The sequence below is a fragment of the Anser cygnoides genome, chromosome 26, assembly GCF_040182565.1.
Source record: "Anser cygnoides isolate HZ-2024a breed goose chromosome 26, Taihu_goose_T2T_genome, whole genome shotgun sequence".
Classification (NCBI taxonomy): Eukaryota; Metazoa; Chordata; class Aves; order Anseriformes; family Anatidae; genus Anser; species Anser cygnoides.
In genome coordinates, this window is record NC_089898.1 from 4,262,844 (window position 1) to 4,281,437 (window position 18,594).

The 18,594-nt window shown below is 40.1% G+C and overlaps 1 long non-coding RNA gene across 7 annotated transcripts in view; it reads right to left on the minus strand.

Moving 5' to 3' along the window:
- Nucleotides 1-18,174, minus strand: part of LOC106046273 (uncharacterized) — a 39,327-nt gene extending 21,153 nt beyond the window's left edge. For 2 of the 7 annotated variants that reach the window (XR_010826620.1, XR_010826617.1), the window contains exons 1-7: nucleotides 17,757-18,174; nucleotides 17,167-17,261; nucleotides 10,814-10,927; nucleotides 7,686-7,767; nucleotides 2,996-3,370; nucleotides 1,837-1,934; nucleotides 1,364-1,462 (exon numbers count right to left, since the gene is read on the minus strand). This is a non-coding gene — a long non-coding RNA (uncharacterized lncRNA). Of the gene's footprint in view, nucleotides 1-1,363; nucleotides 1,463-1,836; nucleotides 1,935-2,184; nucleotides 2,412-2,995; nucleotides 3,371-7,685; nucleotides 7,768-10,813; nucleotides 10,928-12,001; nucleotides 12,303-17,166; nucleotides 17,262-17,756 lie in introns of those variants that run through there. The other 5 variants (XR_010826618.1, XR_010826621.1, XR_010826619.1 and 2 more) reach the window with 5 other exon arrangements.
- Nucleotides 18,175-18,594: the final 420 nt, after the last annotated feature.

Sequence of the window (18,594 nt, forward strand, 5' to 3'; positions counted from 1 at the left end):
GGAACAATGCTTACAAACCCCGCTTGCAAGACCAGAGTTTTATTTTGCTTTTCTAAAACCCAAATCATTCCACCAAACAGATGGGTCCAATTCTTGGCCAACCCCCTGCAAAGCACATAGGATCCTCATGACTTCAAATGCTCCTACTTGTTATTGTTCTCGCAGAACAGAAGGTGCTGTGCAAAGACCAAAGCCTAATATGAAAGTAACAGCACTCATCTCACCGGATTGAAGAATGAAAGACCAACAGGAGAAGGACCACTGGGGGATATGAATTCTTGCAAGACCTTAAAACTTCAGAAAAGTAGTCAGAAGAATTTTTCCTCGAGGCCTTAAGACAGAGAGAAACTCTGAGGGGAAGCAACTGTCAAGGGATGCAACGCAGTAAGAACATTCACAGCTTCTAAGAGTTTGGGTTTTTTTAAATGAAGATGGAAAGATTTAATTATTCAAAAACAAAAAGAACTGAAGGAGTCTGTCAATTAAAGTGGCTGATAAAAGTTTATGGTTGTTCTGAAATATTTAATAGAGAATGCTGAATATTTTATGTAAGAAATACTTGTCCCTGCAACAGAGCCTACTGTTAATACACAGAAACAAAAAAACTAAGTTTTCAAACTCCCACAAAGGTACCTAAGCAAGGGCTTTGTGCTTCTCTACTGATGTTTCAAAATCAATACTAACAGGATGAAAACTAACAGCCATGCAACTAAACTCTCACATCACCATGTCTATCCATAGCAGTCCCAAGCACCGAGCACTAGCTGCTCATAAAAATCTGACTCAAGATGTTGATTCTTTGGTATTTCATATCCATGCCTGACCCCCCTCCACTACTTCCATTCTGAAAAGCCAGAAAGAGACACTTTAAAATTAACCAAACCTTTAAATATATATTGCAAAATTATGATTTTTTTTTTCTGCCTAGGACAATATAAACCAACTGAAAAACTGACAAGCACCTACATTTACAAATAGATTCAAATAGCCAAGAACATTCCCTCGTGTTGCATTTTTTGCACTAGTTTTCTGTCTCTCCATGCCATACTTCCAGTCTCTAGTTCATGAGTCCTGCCAAGCTTAATTAGCAACAATATTAATGCTGCTAATACTAATACCTGAAATCTTCAGGTAAATTTATATATCTGTGGGAAAAGCAGGTTCCATCACAGCTTATTAGGGAATAAATGACTTAAGTAGCAAGGCAAACATGATAATCGTGTTCATTTGGATGCTGCACCACAACCATTTCTGCACCCCCGTCAACATGAGTTCAAAGCCAGTAATTAAGCTTTCGCTGACCACAACCGTGTACAAGCTAGACTACTAAATGCAATCTCCGAAAAAAACATTTTCAACATACCTGCAGATTGTATTTTTCAGCTCAGAAGGACTCCCTGTCACAGACCACTACATGGAACGCAGCTTCAGCAATAGGTAAACTGCTCTTTCTAGCACAACTCTTCAGCATTAAAAAAAAAAAAAAAGTGATTGAAAAGTAAGCCAACTTCTAACGTTAAAAACAATAGCAAAGAATCTTATGGGAAATTTTCACATCTTTTTTTTTTTCTTGTATAACACAACTGTGTAGAATAGGTAAATGCACTGACCTGTACTTTGTATTCTTTTTAATTCTAAGGAAAAGACAAGCAGAATCAGCTGTAGTCATTAGATGGCCCACTCAGCACCATCTCAATTTTAACTAAAATTTCCAGCCACACAATGATAAAATACAGCTTTCTTAAGTTGAAAGAGGAGGTCTCTCCCCTTATCAACCCAGAGACCAGAGAGCCTGAAAGATAAATCTGGCAACAGCCATGAAAACGCAAAGCTTACCTAGCTGGCCGTCCTCGAGTCCTAACTAGTTCAGATACTCGCCACTACGACTACCAGCAATCCTTCAGGCATCAGTAGCACTTCTACGGCACAAAATTCTGAAAATAGCATCCAACATGCAAAAACGATTACATATGTGCACAAAATAAACACAGCTACAAGATTTGCTATCTCAATTCTACATAATTAAGAAAGTTCATTCTGCATTAAGGCCGAATTAAGCTTTTCTCCTTGGGTGAATCTATTTTCAAAAATCAGTAAGAAATGCCATCTGATTTCAGGATTTAGACCGACTCTGGAAAGCACAGAGTAACTCATTCGTTTTCTCCTGCAAAAAGGGAGTCTTACCTTATTGAGTAAGGCGATGGGCTGTGGGGCAGACGCATCCTGCAGCGGAGTGGGGGATCATGGCATGCAGGTTTTCTGCTTCGAGGCCACTCGAGGCAGCTGAGGGAGCCACCACAACCTGGCAGCCCTTTCGAGGGCGGCTGATGAGGCTTGGGATGGGGTAGGAGCACAGGAATTTTGTGGGTTTTTTTTTTTTTTTGATCATGGGGAGGTTTAACTCAGCACCTGGCCTGATGGCTGCCAATGGGTCCCACCTGTCTCAAAGGGGGAAATGAATTCTAGCCCAGGAGCTGGCAGGGTTCGTTGAAAGGGCTTTAAACTATGTATGAAGGGGGACGGGGATGGAATGAGGCTCGATGAAGATAAGGCTAGGGGAGCAATGCCAGGGTTGGGAGCGAGGGCAACGGAGCAACTGAAGTGCAGCTACACCAATGCAGGCAACACAGGCAAAAAACAGGATCTCACACCGAATACACCTGAAGGAGCAAAAAGCAAACCCTATGTTCTGGAGTAAGATACTCGTAATGAAGGGTGATACACTGTGTTATAGTCCTGGTTTTAAACAGGTAGGTTCCGGGTATCTTTCTCAAGCACTGAAAGTAAACACAAACTCAAATAACTTCCTGAATCAGCACAGAAATTCTAAATAAATTTCCACATTAGCCGAAGTAATGTTCTGCATTTAGCATTACACCTTGAGAATCACAGTTGTGAATGAAGGACTTGAGCAAAATGCACAAGGAAAAACATCAATACAGAGTAAACCGCACAAAATCTGTCAGCACAAGAGCTGCAGTCACTGAAACTTCACCTGCAACAATGGTTTGTTCCTGCACCCAAGCAGGTTCCTTGCTGCAGTTGTCCCAGCTCAACACTTCCCTTTTTGGTACTGCTGTGCCTCTAACGCTGCCTGGGTTTGCGGTTTGCAAAGTCTTATTAGGGAGACCTGGTGAAGGGGAAACGTAGGAACAATCTGACAGCACACGGGCAGTACTGAACAAAGAGCAGCTATCCGTCAAATATATTGGAGAGGAGGAGGATTGCATCCTGTTATGATGGAAGGATACGGAGAGGTTTTCTCCAGATGTCAGGTGGGCTGTTGAAATGACGAGTGCTGGTCGGGCACTGTGTTGTAAATGATGTTGAGGCATCAAGAGATTGTCTACATCGCACAGTGCTTCATAAGCTGCAAGAACGAACCAGGGCTAATTAGTTCAAGTGAACTATTAACGACTATACGCTGGCACCCTTGCGTACACAGAACTCTGCTGTGAAGACATACAAGTTCATTCATCACTCACTCAGGTATCTCTGGAGCCTTGAATAAAGGTCTTATTATTAAAATTCCTGTGCTTGATCTTGACTGAAAGGCCAGGCAGACAATTAGAGTATTTACTGTTGCAGTCTTCTGTCAAAGTGAAACAAAGGTGATAATCACAAGGTACTTGGCTCTAAGTCAGATTCCTGTCTTCCTTTTGTTTTAAATTCTACCTTAAATACAAAAACGCAGTTCTCCCGATCCTGCCATTTGTAACTTCTTTGTAACTTCTCTGCACTTGTTTTGCCCTGTCCTTCATGAACTTTTTCCCTCTACTCCATTTCCCCCATCTTAGCCACACACACCTCTTACCTATTTAAATCTAAAGCCTTGAGAATGGTTCTTATGCACTGGCAATACATTAACACAGCTCCATCCTGTTCTCAAAATCCAAGTGCTTCTTCTGTAACAAGTAATATTTCTCCTTTTCTGTGAATTTGTCTTTAAAAAGATGTCACTTAAAAAGAAGATGGAGCTGTTTTCTCTAGCATTTTCAAGGCATATACGCAACAATCCTGCTCACCTCAGTAAAAAAAAAAAAAAGGCGTAACTGCCAGCCTTAAAGCCATAATTTGCATTAAAATTGTGGAGTAAACCTCTTATGCATGCAGCGCCATATGGGTAGCCACAGCAGTTGTGTCTCCTTCTAGGTGGGCAGGGAAAAATATTGCTGAACATATGCATCACTGTTGACCATCCCTGAACAGAACTTCTCTGATTAGATTTGGGAACTGGTGAGGAATTGACTTTATCTATGGACTCCATTTCCTGGATAATGTTATTAATTTATTCATTAAAATGTTATCAAATTATTGAAAAGAAATCTCCATCCTGAGTGTTAGATAACAGCAGCTCTGCTTCCCATCTCAACGGTACATTCACTTTAACAGGACTTTTAACTAGCAATATTGTTTAGTGATTTTATTATTACCATTATTCAACTCAGCCAAGCTTTTTTTTTCTTTGCACTCTGTTTACACTTTTTAATGAGGTTTTAATCTTCCCTGACATGTTTATTCAGGTTATTTGTTTTACAAAAGCAAAGGGCCTTAAGTATAACTGAGGAAATCAATGCTTTTTTCAACCTGGGTCCAAATCTCCTTTTCAAATATTCCTCAGCCTTGGCAATAATAATAACAATAATAATAACCACATGGGTTTTGGAGAATGTAAGCAAGAAGGTTAGGGGTTTTTATATTAATCCAAGTAGAATTCAAATTCTTACGGCAGAGCTGTGAATTCTACAAACCCCCAGAAGAATAACTGATTGCAAAATTTGCAAAATTAACTCGAGCCTTCAGAGATTCACAGATAAATTTTTAAAGTATTTTTAAATAAAAATGCATGAAGTAGCACGGCAAACCTTAAGCTAGCATTGGTCACAGTAAATCAGCATTCCCTTAAAATCGAGCAATGTGTGTTCTTCTCCATTATGTTCTTACAAACGTTTGCATATCTTTCTTGGGTTTGGTTTTATAGGGATCAGCACACTGGGCACATGTTGGATGGATAGCCTGAAAAATCCAACCACACGAGCAGCAAGCCTGAGTGGCTGGATTTTACATGAAATAACCTAGTATCATCAGCTGTGGATTACTAGCTCTAAAAAATTTAGCTCTTTGGCTGAAGTTTCTCATGTAGGAACAAAAGTCTACATCCATATAAAGCCATCCGAACTCTGAAAACGAGGCAGACATACTTAGGCCTCGAACTTCCTGAAGTTTCTGGTGAATTCTACCCTTACACAGTATAACAGGCAAAAAGCTGAGAACACAGAGTGACTGGAGGGCTGTCGCCAGTATTTGCTGAATCAGCTCTCCTTGGATGAGCTCTTGCTACTGTCCTTATTCTGCAAGCACTTTCCACACTATGGAGATGGAGGAGGTCCCAGCAAATTCCTTCCACAGGGATGAAAATGCAGCACGGTGGTTAATTACATTCAGCTGAAACATCCAAGGACTATGCCCATTACCCTGTTTTTATCAGCATTATAAGGTTCAATGCAAGAGCAGGTTCCAAGCAAGTCCCTTGCTTCAGACCTGCCACAGTCCCTTTGCAATAGGGGTGCCAAAAATTAAGAATTTAAATAACTTACTTACAGTGACTTCTACGAAGAACTTCTATCCTGTAGTACTTGTCATGCTGAATACACACATTATTACCTTATATGTAAGATAGCTAATAAGATGTTTTCCATTTAATTTTCTGAGCAGCAGAAGTATTTAAAGAACATTAATGTAGTCAGACTTAATTTACTCCTTTTTTCCCCATGACTTGCGATCATTTTTCACCATCCTCATGCTAGTTAGCTATTATTTTGTAAATGAATGACTTCATTTAATTTAGTTTCAGATTTAATTGTTCCTTATTGGAAATGTCAGCTTTCACAGTTCATTAATAAGGGCACTGGTGGAAAGAAAGCAAGAAAAGAAGTGGGGATAGGGAGAAATAAACTTATCTTGCAAGTTAAGAAGAGCTTTAGTTAATGTTATGTCCGCATTTTTGTTCTAAGTCCCTCTTGAACCTTGGTCTCTGGATTAAAATTACTGGGGATACTTGCTGGAATTCAACAGACCAGCTTCTCTGGCAGATGCTGCTTGCTGACAAAGATATACAATACAATCCTTGAACTGCTAAGGCTCTCCTCCCAGATTAGTTGGCAGAAGAACTGTGAGGTGGCAATCAGCCACCTTCCTGTGGCAGTGGTTTAAATATTCAGATGGAAAAATGGTTCTTCTAAAGAGGGCCAAACAATATTCTGAAAATCTGAGCAAAGGTGCAAAAGGGGGATTTCCTGGGTAACAGGCATTTTGGAATACCTTTGGAAAATCTGTGGAGCATTTGCAGATCTGGTCAAGGCACAGAATCCCACAGCATCAGACGATCCACTGATGTTTACTGGATGCTGATTGCCTGGACTGGTGGCTACAGACTGCTGAATGCTAACAACCTTCTTTAATAAAGAAGTATTATCTTTAATCTCTTCCACCTCCATTACACATGTGAAAATGTGAACAAAAACTAACTCCCTGTCTTCATGTAGCAATAACAAACCCATTAACCCATGCCATTAAATACTACTGTGCTGAATGAATTCCTGTAGGTACTCCAAAATTACCATTTGGGAGATTTAAGTGTATTTATACAATATAGATATGAAATAAATAATAAAGACACACTATTTCTTTCTTTGGCAAGTGGTATGGGACTGAAATGACTGTTTTCACAGTTTTGTCTTCCGTGATGACTTTAGAGTGTCTTTGAAGTTTTACAGAGCCAAAGTGTCTTTTTAAAGCGGTGAAACACAAACACTTGTGAGAATCACTGAGACGTAAGAATATCATATTCATCCACTAATTGGAACACTTTAAAAGTTTAAGTTTGATCAAAATTTGTCACTCAACTACTGGCTAATATTCATAAAATGGATTACTGGCAGAGGAAAAAAAAACACAAGAATAATCTATGAAATCTTTATGACATAATCAAGACTAGTAGTTAAAACTGATATATAAATCCAGCAGCATAACACTGCAGTAATACATTATAAAGGGAATGCATCTTGCAATCCGTCCTGTATTTTGGATACTTTCTCTGTAAAATGCTTTCTAAGCTCATTTAGCTCAATTAGCATTTATGAAACACTTTCTATGAAATGGCTTTGACTTTGTGTTATTGGTCTGCCTTATGCTGCTTGCACATGCTTAAATGAAAGGTTCCCTACAGCTTTTTTTGGGGAAAAAATGCAATTTCATTTCTTAAACAAGTAAATAGTGCATAGAGAATTGTGTAAGAAAAAATGATAAAATTAGAAATAGGCTATATAGTTATGCAGAGCCTCCAAAAAAAGACAATAGCTGAAAGAAAACAGAGCTTTTGAATGCAGAATTTATTACACATCAAAAGAAGCAAAATTGGCTCTATTTACCATGTATGGAAAGAGAAGGAAGATACTGTACACTGCATATCACAGAAGATACTAACAGCTTAACTGAAACCATGAAAACGATCTCCACTAATTTTCAGGTGTGTTGGGTAAGAGCTGTATGCTTCCACCCACCCCTAGATTTGCCACAGACTGGCCCTGCAAAGCATTTAGCATCCCACCTACATTCAGCAGATCAGCTGAGCGGATGCTTCATTTTAAGCAGCCGAGAAGTCCCTTTCAAGAGAAAAAACTTACTTTTGAGGACACCGCCAAGCTGGACCGCTGGCTTTGATCTTGGTAAGAGGACCTGATTTCCAGAGACGCAAACCATGTCCTGCTTCCATTTAGTTCAAGGGGGGCCAAGAGGGAGAGAAAGAAACCACACACGCAGGAGGTTACGACCTCAGTTTCCCCACGTATACAACAGCGGACTAATTTTACACAATAGGGGTATTGACAGGTATTCAAGCCAGAGTTTCAAAACGACACTCAGATTTTAAGAAGAAAACTATGATATAAATGAAATATATTGTCGTAATAAACACTCAACTACACAAACTATAATCATCTTCCTTTTTACTTCCAAAACAGCAAAGGTAAATGTAATACAAACACTTATCAAGGTGAAATTACCCCATCTTAGAGAGACCATGAATGGAAAATTCTAACATGATATTTTCTTGGATGAAAGCTCCCATGCAAGTGTAAATTATTATCATTAAAATAATGAATTCTTTGCCCGGTTTAAGCTTTGCAGCTCACTCTGGAATTGAAAAGTGCTCCCTGCTCAATGAAACTCTGGGGGGTACTGTAAATTTTCCACAGCATTGGGTTTTCAACTACATTCTACGGACTCATATGATCAGGAGGCAAAACCGCATTAAAAAATACTTGTGAGTAAGCACCCAGAGCAGTTTCTTTCAGCTATAATTTCTGGATAATGTGGATGTTGGTCAGTACTGCAGAGCATTTTCAATACTAGCTCACTGGTTCAAATCTGGGTCGGGCAGGATGCTTAGAGGAAGAGAGCTCCTGGATATCCTGTACCAGGTACCATTGTCTTGGGCAATTCCCCAGCTGACATACTGATATATAAAAAAAAGCCACCAGAGTATTTCGCCCATTTAGACAACTCTCATCATTCTCAGCAGAGAAACACAGAATTAAAGCAAGCTCTGAGCTGGAACTGACCTCTCAACACCGAAACTGCTCCCCCTGATGCCAAGGTTGAGGCAGGTTGTGCAGCACCACATTTACATGCTCACTTGACCCTTGCCAGCATCAAAAATGCTAGAGAACTACAAGAGAACAGTGTAGATTCATTTTCACATGCTGCCTCTACCCAGAAAAGAAGGAAGTTTTTAACCTAACTTTTCAATAGAAAAAAAAAGTTCAATGAATCAAGTTGTTTCCAGCTAATTAGAAACTTTAATCCTTCCAGTACGTATCAAGATTATTTTCTAAAACAAAGAAAAGGACGGAGCGACATACAGCAAAACATTTTTGTCATAAAAAAAAAAATCTGAAGTATTCCTTGGCCATTTTGTTTTGGGGAGAAATTAAAATTCAGAATCTCAGGATGAAGATTCCCTTTCTTTTCCAGATCTAATTCTAGATGTTCAGTTCACTCTTCAGTAGTTTTGCAGCACTACGCATCTTGTGCCCAGACTTTGGAGATTGTGCAGGTAACGAGGACTTGCTGATTTCAGTTGCATTTGGGGCTAATACATATGAAATAAGGCCTAGACTATCTAAGCTGCACACACAGTATTCAAAATTAAAAGGCCACCTTTGACCACCTCTAAATTTACTTTATGAATTATTATTCATGAAAAAGAGGCTTTATGACTAGCTTATCAATGATAAACAGATTGTATTAGCATAGTGGCAGCATCAGTAGCAGTCCATCTAGATAAGTTATTAGATGCGAGTATAACCTACAGCTCTGAGCAATGTCTTCACTGATTCGATCCCTTAATTACAGCAATCAATTGACATTAATATGGCAATTCTATGACCTACTTTGTAAAGAGGTCAGACAAAATGATTGAATGATCTCTTTGAGTCTTCAAACCCATAAATAACCATTTATTAAGATATCTAATAAGCATGTATTAGCTAGATTGAGCATAGAGAAGCCAAGCCATCTGAATCAAGTTGAACAACAACTTGAAGTTTGATCTTTCACTGCCCCAGAAGTGCCTGGACCAACATGCTGCTTAGGGGATGGAAAGCGGTCCAGTTTCTGTGTTTGTCTCTGCCCTCCCATAGCCTCCAGCTTTACGAGTTCATAAATGCTTTGTCTTCATGTGCAAACTTTTAGCAAGTCTCAAAAACATTCCTAGGAATGAAAATCGATGGTCTGTTCACCTTTGTATTAATCCTCTAGAGCCTATTCATAAATGAATTTTGAATGCAAATTTTATTACGAGGGTTTAGGAAAGTTCTTTCAGCATTTAGAACAACTTCCTTGTCCATCTTACATGTCACATTTACCAACTTAATTAATTTACGTAACGCTATTTAGTGAGAGACTCTTCCACACTTCTCCCAGTCACTTGTCTCTTCTGGTGGCTCCTGAGCCATCGATCACGCCTGAAGTGCAATGCAACGCTTTCATGCATGGTAGGGTGAGTGTTGCAAACTTTGCCTAAGAAACGTTCTGTTGTTTACTGTTTATGGAGGAATGTATCGCTGTTCACTAATGTTCTCTGATATAGTTTGATTGCTTTGTGTGCAGAAAACAATAAAAAAGTTAATTACAAATAAACAAAGGAAAGCAAGCGAAGATAGACCCTGTACTATCGACATAAAATTGTGAACTGAAAGCATCAACGTAACAGAAGCTGCTAAAGACATTTTAGATGCTGTTTTGGTGCTATAAAAGATTTCCCACAAACAAAAGGTGCAGTCTACTGAACTCATGTACCTCCAGATTTTTGGTAGACTGAAGGAGCCCCACAAAAGAGGAGATACGACGCTATTCAAAAGATAATGACCATTATTTCCACTGCTCATCTCAAGCATTACTTGTAGTAATTAGAAGAAATACCACGCTTGACTGGCAAGTCATCTCCTTGACCCGAGTCAACTGTTGTACTTTCAACAAAGCTACTGCCGAGTATTTCATCCTGACTTTCTATTTCTGCTGATATAACATACCTGTTGCACACATTCATCTGCCTATTTGCAAGTATTCTGCCCTACCATTGCACCAGGTGGGCTTGCTAACGTTTCACCATTTGCCTGAGACTTCTCAACCACAGCAGATGTTTTTGCATTCTGCCCAACTCTGTTACGTGCACAGCTCATTCCTCCATCTGGGATTAGAATATGCAAAGCTGACTCCGCATCCAGAAAAAAGAAACGTACTGCGTACATACCACTTTCCCCCACGTTCAGAGCTGCATGTGTCCTAAGGCTGGGAGACGTGCTGGGTAATCCTCTTGAGACTTCTGATCTGAAAAGAGCGGGCTCTGCAGGATGCTAGAGAAAGCCTGGGGCCAAAAAACAAGGACAACATCAACTAAATACTCTTGCAAGCAAGAGAGTTGCAGATTAACACAGGTTTCCAACCTCCCCCTCACCTCAACATACCTCTAACAAGAAACCAGACTATAGAAGGAGCTTGGAGCCCACCTGCTTGCACCCCTCTGCTTTCCCAGCTACCCAACTTCCTTGCACTCGTTCATGCAGCAGCTGCTTTTACGCCATTTGAAAAAAATCCTGTCTCAATGTTACTGTATTCTGGAAACTTAGCAAGAGAATATCCCTCGGCATCCAAAAAATGGCAGGCAGAACTAATATGAAAGCCAAGCAAAGAAAATAGGACAGGTGAAAGTCATTCCAGGAAGTCTAAAATGTGTTTTCCAATGATTAGCTAAAAAAAAAATAAAAAATAAAAAATTGATTGCTAGCCTGCAGATGTTCCTGAGCAATTCAGAAATAGGAAGAGCAAGTCTTTTGTGCGTACTATTCAAACTGCTGTATCTGGCTTTCAGCAAGTTAGGTGCTTCCATCCACCATCAGAGTTATTTTCCTCCCCGAATGCTGACCAGATGGACAGTTTCTGTGTGGCTGCAGTGTGTGTGAGGGGGTGGGGGGCAAAGGGAGAGCATGGCAATTATCAGAATGCGTGAAACTTCACCACTACCGCTGCAATAAAATGACTGGAATAATATCAAATTTATATTCCGTGCACACATATTTCATATGCATACACCATTATAACTGCCTGGGAGAAAAAGTCAGTTATTTTCTTTTTCTAAATCCTTTTTCCTTATCGGCTATAAAACGTTACAATAAAAATATAATAATCTCAGGGGTGAACTGAAGTCCCAGAAGGTGCTTGTCGAGGAGAAAACTAATTGTTAGCCAGAGCTGATTAAATAGCAATATTTTCACACAGCCTGAAATGATGGCTAAGAAATCATCCAGGAGATGTTAGCCTCAGTATTCTTAACTTGTCATGAACGGTTAATTTGCTCAGAAATACATTCTAAAGCCGGTGATGCCACATCTCCCCCCCCAGCCATACTAATTGTTTATTAGCATACAAAAGAACCAATGACCTTTCAAATGGCATGCTTATTGTCCCTGGTAGGCAGAAGAAATGAGCTTTGGCACAGCAAACGTTGCTTGGTTCCTTTTCATTTTTAGGAAAGTAACCTTTTAGGCAATGAACTCTTCATCAATAGTATTTCGCATTCTGTATTTAATAATCAGGGAAGGGAACACAACTGTGTTATTTTGCTGTTTTATCTAGGATTCAAAATTTAACGAAAAGAAACAAGGTTATTTTTAAGTGTTACTTAATCGTTGTATAGGTGGAAGTATTTGGGGGATTTAAAAGCACACTACAAAGTTTTGAAGTGTTCCATATCAAGCACTAGGACTATATATTTACGTGTAAGCTTTTGAAAGGTGCTCGGAACTCAGGCAATTTTTTTCACAGTATTACATTACTCCTCCACTCAGCATTGTATCTGATTGAGGAGCCCGAGTCTCATCTTCAAAAGCCATTTAAAAGTCTAGGACACTCAGTTCCGTTGCGTTTCACCATGGATTAGATTCGTAAATCACAAAACCACAGAACAGTCGCGGTTTGGAAGTGACCTCTGGAAGTTGTCCAGTCCAAATCCCTGCACAAGGCAGGATGAGCTACAGCAGGCTGCCCATGGCCATGTCCAGTCAGGTTTTAAATGTCTCCAGGGATGGAGACTCCACAGCCCACCTAGGAAAGCCCCAGTGTTTGGTGACTTTCACAATAAAAAAGTTTTTACTCATGTTTAAACTGAATTTCCAGTATTTCAGTTTGTGTCCAGTGCCTCTTGTCCTGTGACTGGCTACCACTCAGAAGAGTCCGGCTCCATCATTTTTACTCTCTCTCATCAGGCAACATGCTGACAAAATTCCCCCGAGCCTTCTCTTCTTGAGGCTAAACAGTCCCAGCCACTTTCAGAGAGCTAGCACTAGTCACTTCCCAAAGCAGGAGACATCAAAGTCCAAAAACAGATCTTTGAAGGAAGTTTACTTGCCCATGGGCATCTTACATCACAAGAACAGAGAAACCCACTGAGAAATTGGTTCCATCCAGACCATCTTAGGAACGCTGTGAAGTTCAGAGTACGTGCATCATATTACTTATTAAGCTGGGCACAACACCGCATGAACAGTGCTGTTCCGCCTGTAGATCTGAGTTGGCATTACTCACCCACGCTTGTGCTCCTTGAAGACTTGCCAACCTGGGTTAGCAAGAGCTCAAGAATCTGTCCTGTGTTCCCCTGCATCATGCACGTTTGTGGAAATTAGCAGAGGTACATACCTATATATTTGAGTGCACTAATGGAGGACAAGCCTCATTTTTCCGGGATGGACTAACATCACACAGAATTTAATTTTCATAGAACTTGTAAACCTGAGCCCCTTTGCTGTAAAACTATTCATTTTCTTCCATCAAATTGAGCTGAACTAACATTCTTAAAAACAACCAGCAAAAGAGAAACAGAACGTTTAAAACGTGTGAAACGTTCTTTGTCTGCTCATCTTTAGGCTGCTTGCTCACAGCATCAGCAGAGAGCTGCTACAGCAGTCAGTCTGTACTGGCAGGGCCCATCTACACGTACATCTGCACACGCACACTCCCACCTCTTTTTACTTTAAAAAAATTTTCACGATATATGATGCTCCTAAGGCTATAAGCTGTTCCCTCCTGCACAGTCTTAAGGTCAGTCTTGCTGCGGGTTCATTACCGTTCCGGGGTAAGAGGTATTAGCAAATTAGCAAAGCAGTTATCAGAAGATACAACCTCCCCACCCCGTAAATGCACATTAATGCAATGATCTGAAGTATCTAGCAGCCATGGGACCACGGAACATGAAAATGGAAGTACTGCGATTCTTTAGTATACGCGGTACTGAATTGTACAAGAACCAGCTTGTAAGACCAAAATGGTCCAGAAGACTTTAGGGGTCCTAGATGAGATGTTTTGTATCCTAAAGAAATAAATTCTTAGGCTCCAATCTGCATGGTTGGCTTATCAAGCATATCTGGAAAGCTGTCTTAAAGGACAGACCTCTGCAAGACCCTGAACCTGCTCCTCTGGCCGTAAGCATGACAAGACACGACACAGAATGGTTAACACATCTTTTAGCTAAGTGGACATAATGAAAATGATGATGTGACTTTATCCTGTTTATTCTATAACAAGCGGATATTGAGGCTTGGTTGAAGGTATCCACAAGAGAAACAGTTTCCAAGACCTAGGAGAGACCAGGCAATCTGTTAGATATGAGAGTCTTAGTCCATTAAGTTGCTGAGCCAATTCACGATAATGTTATTTAGTGTAGGTTTCCATTTGGACAAAGAGTAAAGAGTTTGATCTGTAACATTTGAAATTGAATTAGCAACCTCTTTGTTTCCCTATTCTCTTTATGACCAGGCCATGTCCGCATTTTGTGCGCATTCTGAATTACAGGAGTCAAGCCATTTGTTGGGAAAAGTGCCACATAAAGCCCTTTTGGAAGTGGATTTTTATTTCATTCAACTCCTTTTCTTCCTGAAGAAGTGATTTTATTTTTTTTTTTTTTGCCATTCACTGCTTTTATCCAGCAGCCTCTACTTAAATCTGCTCTGCTTCACCTAGATCCAACTGGATTCCACAGATCTATTTGTATGGCTGATACAGTTTGACCCTTATATGCCTGAAGCCAGGGCTTCAGGATTCATTTGCTTTCTATTGCATTACTTTTCTGGACAGAATAGTAATGGTAGGTTAGGAAAGAAGAGAATAATTTAACAAGGGATTTAAACACCTGCTTAATTACATCTCTGCTGAGGACAGCACTGATTCAAGTGCTTAATTGGGTGTTGTTATTTGAAAATATGGAAGAACTGCATGAAAAGAGCTTTGTAAAAGTACCTGATCGTAAAGTAACATTCACCATTTATTACAATGCTCAGCATTAAAAGCAGGCCTACATTTTGAATCTGTCTAGTGGATTCTCATGCTAAGCTAAGATGGAAGAAAACAGATGCTCCTTACACAGGAGCAAGGATATTTCTGCTTTTGACCACATAGAGATATTTGCCTAGAGTTACCTTACGATTTTCAAACACAGTTTGAGCACTAAGAAAACTGAAACCTCTTAAAGATCCAGTAAAAATGCAGTCCATCTGAATAAATACCCACGTGCCCCTCCATCGGGATCAACACCAGGAACAATGCAATTACTGTCCCCTTCCAAACAGGGGAACTCAATCCCAGAGTTAGCAGAGTTTAAGGACAAGGAACAGAATACAAACATTACTGTGCCTAAACCAATTAGCCCAAAATAAGTCAAGTATTGTATGCTGGCTCTGAAAGCAATGAGTTGTCTCTTCATCAGTTGTTCTCTACTACTTTGACCTCCATATGGACTATCCATCCAATCCCTCTGGCCTCCTAAGCATCAATGTCACTTTTATAACAGAGATGTATATTCCTAAATTAATAAGTACTTTTGAAAGATTTCCCCATGCTCCAGCTAAATTTTAATCAGCGAAGCCTTGGTAAATCTTCCATTTCCACTAATTCTGCAGGACAGAGTTTTAAACAAAATTCTCTGTCGTACGTTTTAAACCTGAGATGCTGGAACTGAGGATGTATAAACACGCCAGCATATGTGTTTTCTGGAAACAAACAATTCTAAAAAAACAAATGGATATTGCTTACATGGATACTGGTGTGGGTGTAGTAAAGTGAAGTAGCAGCTTGTCTAAAAGGTTTAAAGGCTAATAAGAGTGAGATGTCGCTGATGCTGGATAGGGTGAACAATAAAGACTTGTCAGTGACTTTACCTTCCTGAGCGTAAAATGGAATTCACTAAAATGTTTGGAGTTTTTTCCCTTGTGAACATCTTCATTGGATGGGGCTCTGGATCGTATTAACTTGAACCCTCAATTTAAGGCATACTTTCCCCCCTCCTTTGAGGTGTAAGTCCTTAGGGTTCCTGCCAAAACGTATTGCTGGGAGGCATCTGTGAGAAACTGAGCCAACGTACACACACTACAGCTGGGAGAGCAACTGTACAGCCAATTCCTTCAGGGCCCAATTATTTGCCACAAAATTGAAGGGCTGGGATACATTTCTGACTTCAGACACTTCCTAGACCACTTTATTTTTTCTACTGCACTTCAGTAAGAAATGAAGAAAAAACTATTTAGCAATAATGCAGTGGAAGCTCCTTTGCTGAGTTTGAGGCTATTAGTATTCAAATAGAAAACACTGGATATTCATGTAATCATCCTGATTATCCTGAATGACACTACTAAAAGCTAATTTATATTGTCCAAAATCATTTAAAATAATGTCTTCAAAACCACAAATATATTTTTTACATGAGTAATTATTTGAGTACCTGAAATTAGGATTGCTGCCAGAAGGTGATTTAAAAGGAGTCTCTTTTTAAGGGGCAGAGGGGACTGACTTCAGAATTGTTTCAAATACCAAAAACGGCTGGATTTGATCTTTAGAAATGCTAACTCATGCTTCAAGAACCAGCTTTTCTTTTTAACTCCCCAGCTGGAAACTTAATGAATACGTATGAAATATGTCTTACAAATCAGTAGAAAATAAACCCGTATATTAAGCATTTTGGGAAGAGCAGTTGCTGCAGTTTGTTTATATGATGGCTAATAACTGAAGCGAATTCCAACATTTGTGCTAGCATGTGTCCAATTTGTTTACTGCTTTATTAAAAAAAAAAACAGAAAGGACAGTCTGGCATGACCTCAAAGGAAAAGGAACCAATTTGCATACTGTGACAGAATAATATCCAAATATAGGGAATCTTAGTTACTCTAATCTAGCAACTCATACAGCAGTAGAAGAAAACTAACCATTGCTATGGTTGAAGTAAGATACATTTGGAAAAAACTTCCTTGAATTACAAACATGATAAAAAAAAAAAGGAAAAAATAGCTGATACGTCAGATGGGTAACGTGATAAAAAAAAGATTGTGCAAACCCAGTAGAAAACTGAGGTGTCTTTTCACTACTTCTACTGAAGTGTAACTGTGGGCATAAGGAAATGGGTGTAAATTGGTGAGCTAATGGGAAGAGCAGAAAGCTGCTCAGAAGACAAACGGGAGCTCAGAGAGGGAGGAGTGCGATGGAAGACGGTTCTCTCATGGCTAATATAGGGGCAGGGCTGTGTTGTGTCTGCAGCAAGATTGTGATTTTTGATACCTTACTTACCCTGTCCATCCTGTTCCTACACCCCTCTGTGGACAAGACATTTCCCTTGGGGCACTCCGCTTGGTCTCTTCTGTGCCGCATTCTTCACATTTTGACTAAAACAGATATAAATGAATTAAATGAACGTCACAAAACTAAGCAAAAAGTGACATAGCTATCTTCAAATAAGAGGTGCCACATATTTGCAATTTAATTAACAGGCATATGTTTGACTAAATTGAAATTCAAAGACACGCATGCCAAAGTCAACTAAGGAGCAAAGGTATGTGTAATAAGAGTTAAAATTATCAGAATTAATCAGCATTGATTTTTAGTTTCCTAAGGTTTGTTATTTTAGGGTATTAAAACGGCAGAAAGAATAGAACTGGTTTGTAACAGAACAGCTGAGAGAAAATAAAAATTCTCTAGTGTCATTCTTACCAGAGGAAAAAAAGAAAGGAAATATCCAAGATCATAAGATTTAATGTTACCAGTGGGAATTCACAACCAATAAAAACAAGAACCCAACCAAGAAACTGGACTGCTTGCTACCAAACCTTAATTTAGCTAAAAAAAGGAATAAATAACATGAAAACAAGAATCATACATACTGTGTACATAAAGATGAAATCAAATCAGGCTGTGGAAATATAATGCTCTATTGTGGGATATCTATCTATGCTGGATTTCAGAAGATTGGAAATCCCATTGAACTAAGAAATCTTTGCTGCTTGCCAGCGGTGTCTTCTGTGGCCAGCTGGCCAGTACCAAAATTGCAGGTTTAATAGCTCACCACACCACTTCAGCGGCTTTATTTCCAGTCAGCTTGTGGTGAAAGACATCAGCAGAGGGCTTGCCCTGGCTCATTAAATAAACAACCAAACATGTCAACAAGAAAATTATTTGACGATGGAAAGCACAGTAAGGATTTACATTTTGTGCTGTTAAGTCCTATATTAAGAGCCACGCAGAAGAGCTGGCACAAGGCCTTTTCAAAGCACAGGGACGGGTGTGAAGTTGTAGGATGTTTTACCCCATTTCCAGCCTCTGGGACAGCCTGAGCGATGGCCAGGAAAGAAGAGAGGAGCCACATTCTGCCCGCTTCGGAAGGAAGCTTCGTCTGTAGTCAGGATTAGCAGGAGCAACCCTTGGGCAATGCTAACAGCAGGGGGATAAGCGCCACCATTTCGCAGCCACTGAGGAGATCGGCTCCGGGGCGGAGGCGTCCTCCCGGGGAGCGGCGGATGGCGGCGGGCAGGGGGAGGCTTTCCTGCATCGAGGCCCCTCGAGGGAGCCGCCAGGCCCCGGCAGCCCTCTCGAAGGAGGCCGACGAGGCTTGGGGGGGAGCCAGGAGCGCCTCCCTCTGTCCTACAAAGGCAGCTCCTCGTGTGTGGGAGTGACCGGGAGCAGGCCCGGTCACGTTTCTGTTGTGGGAAGGGCTTGCTGCTG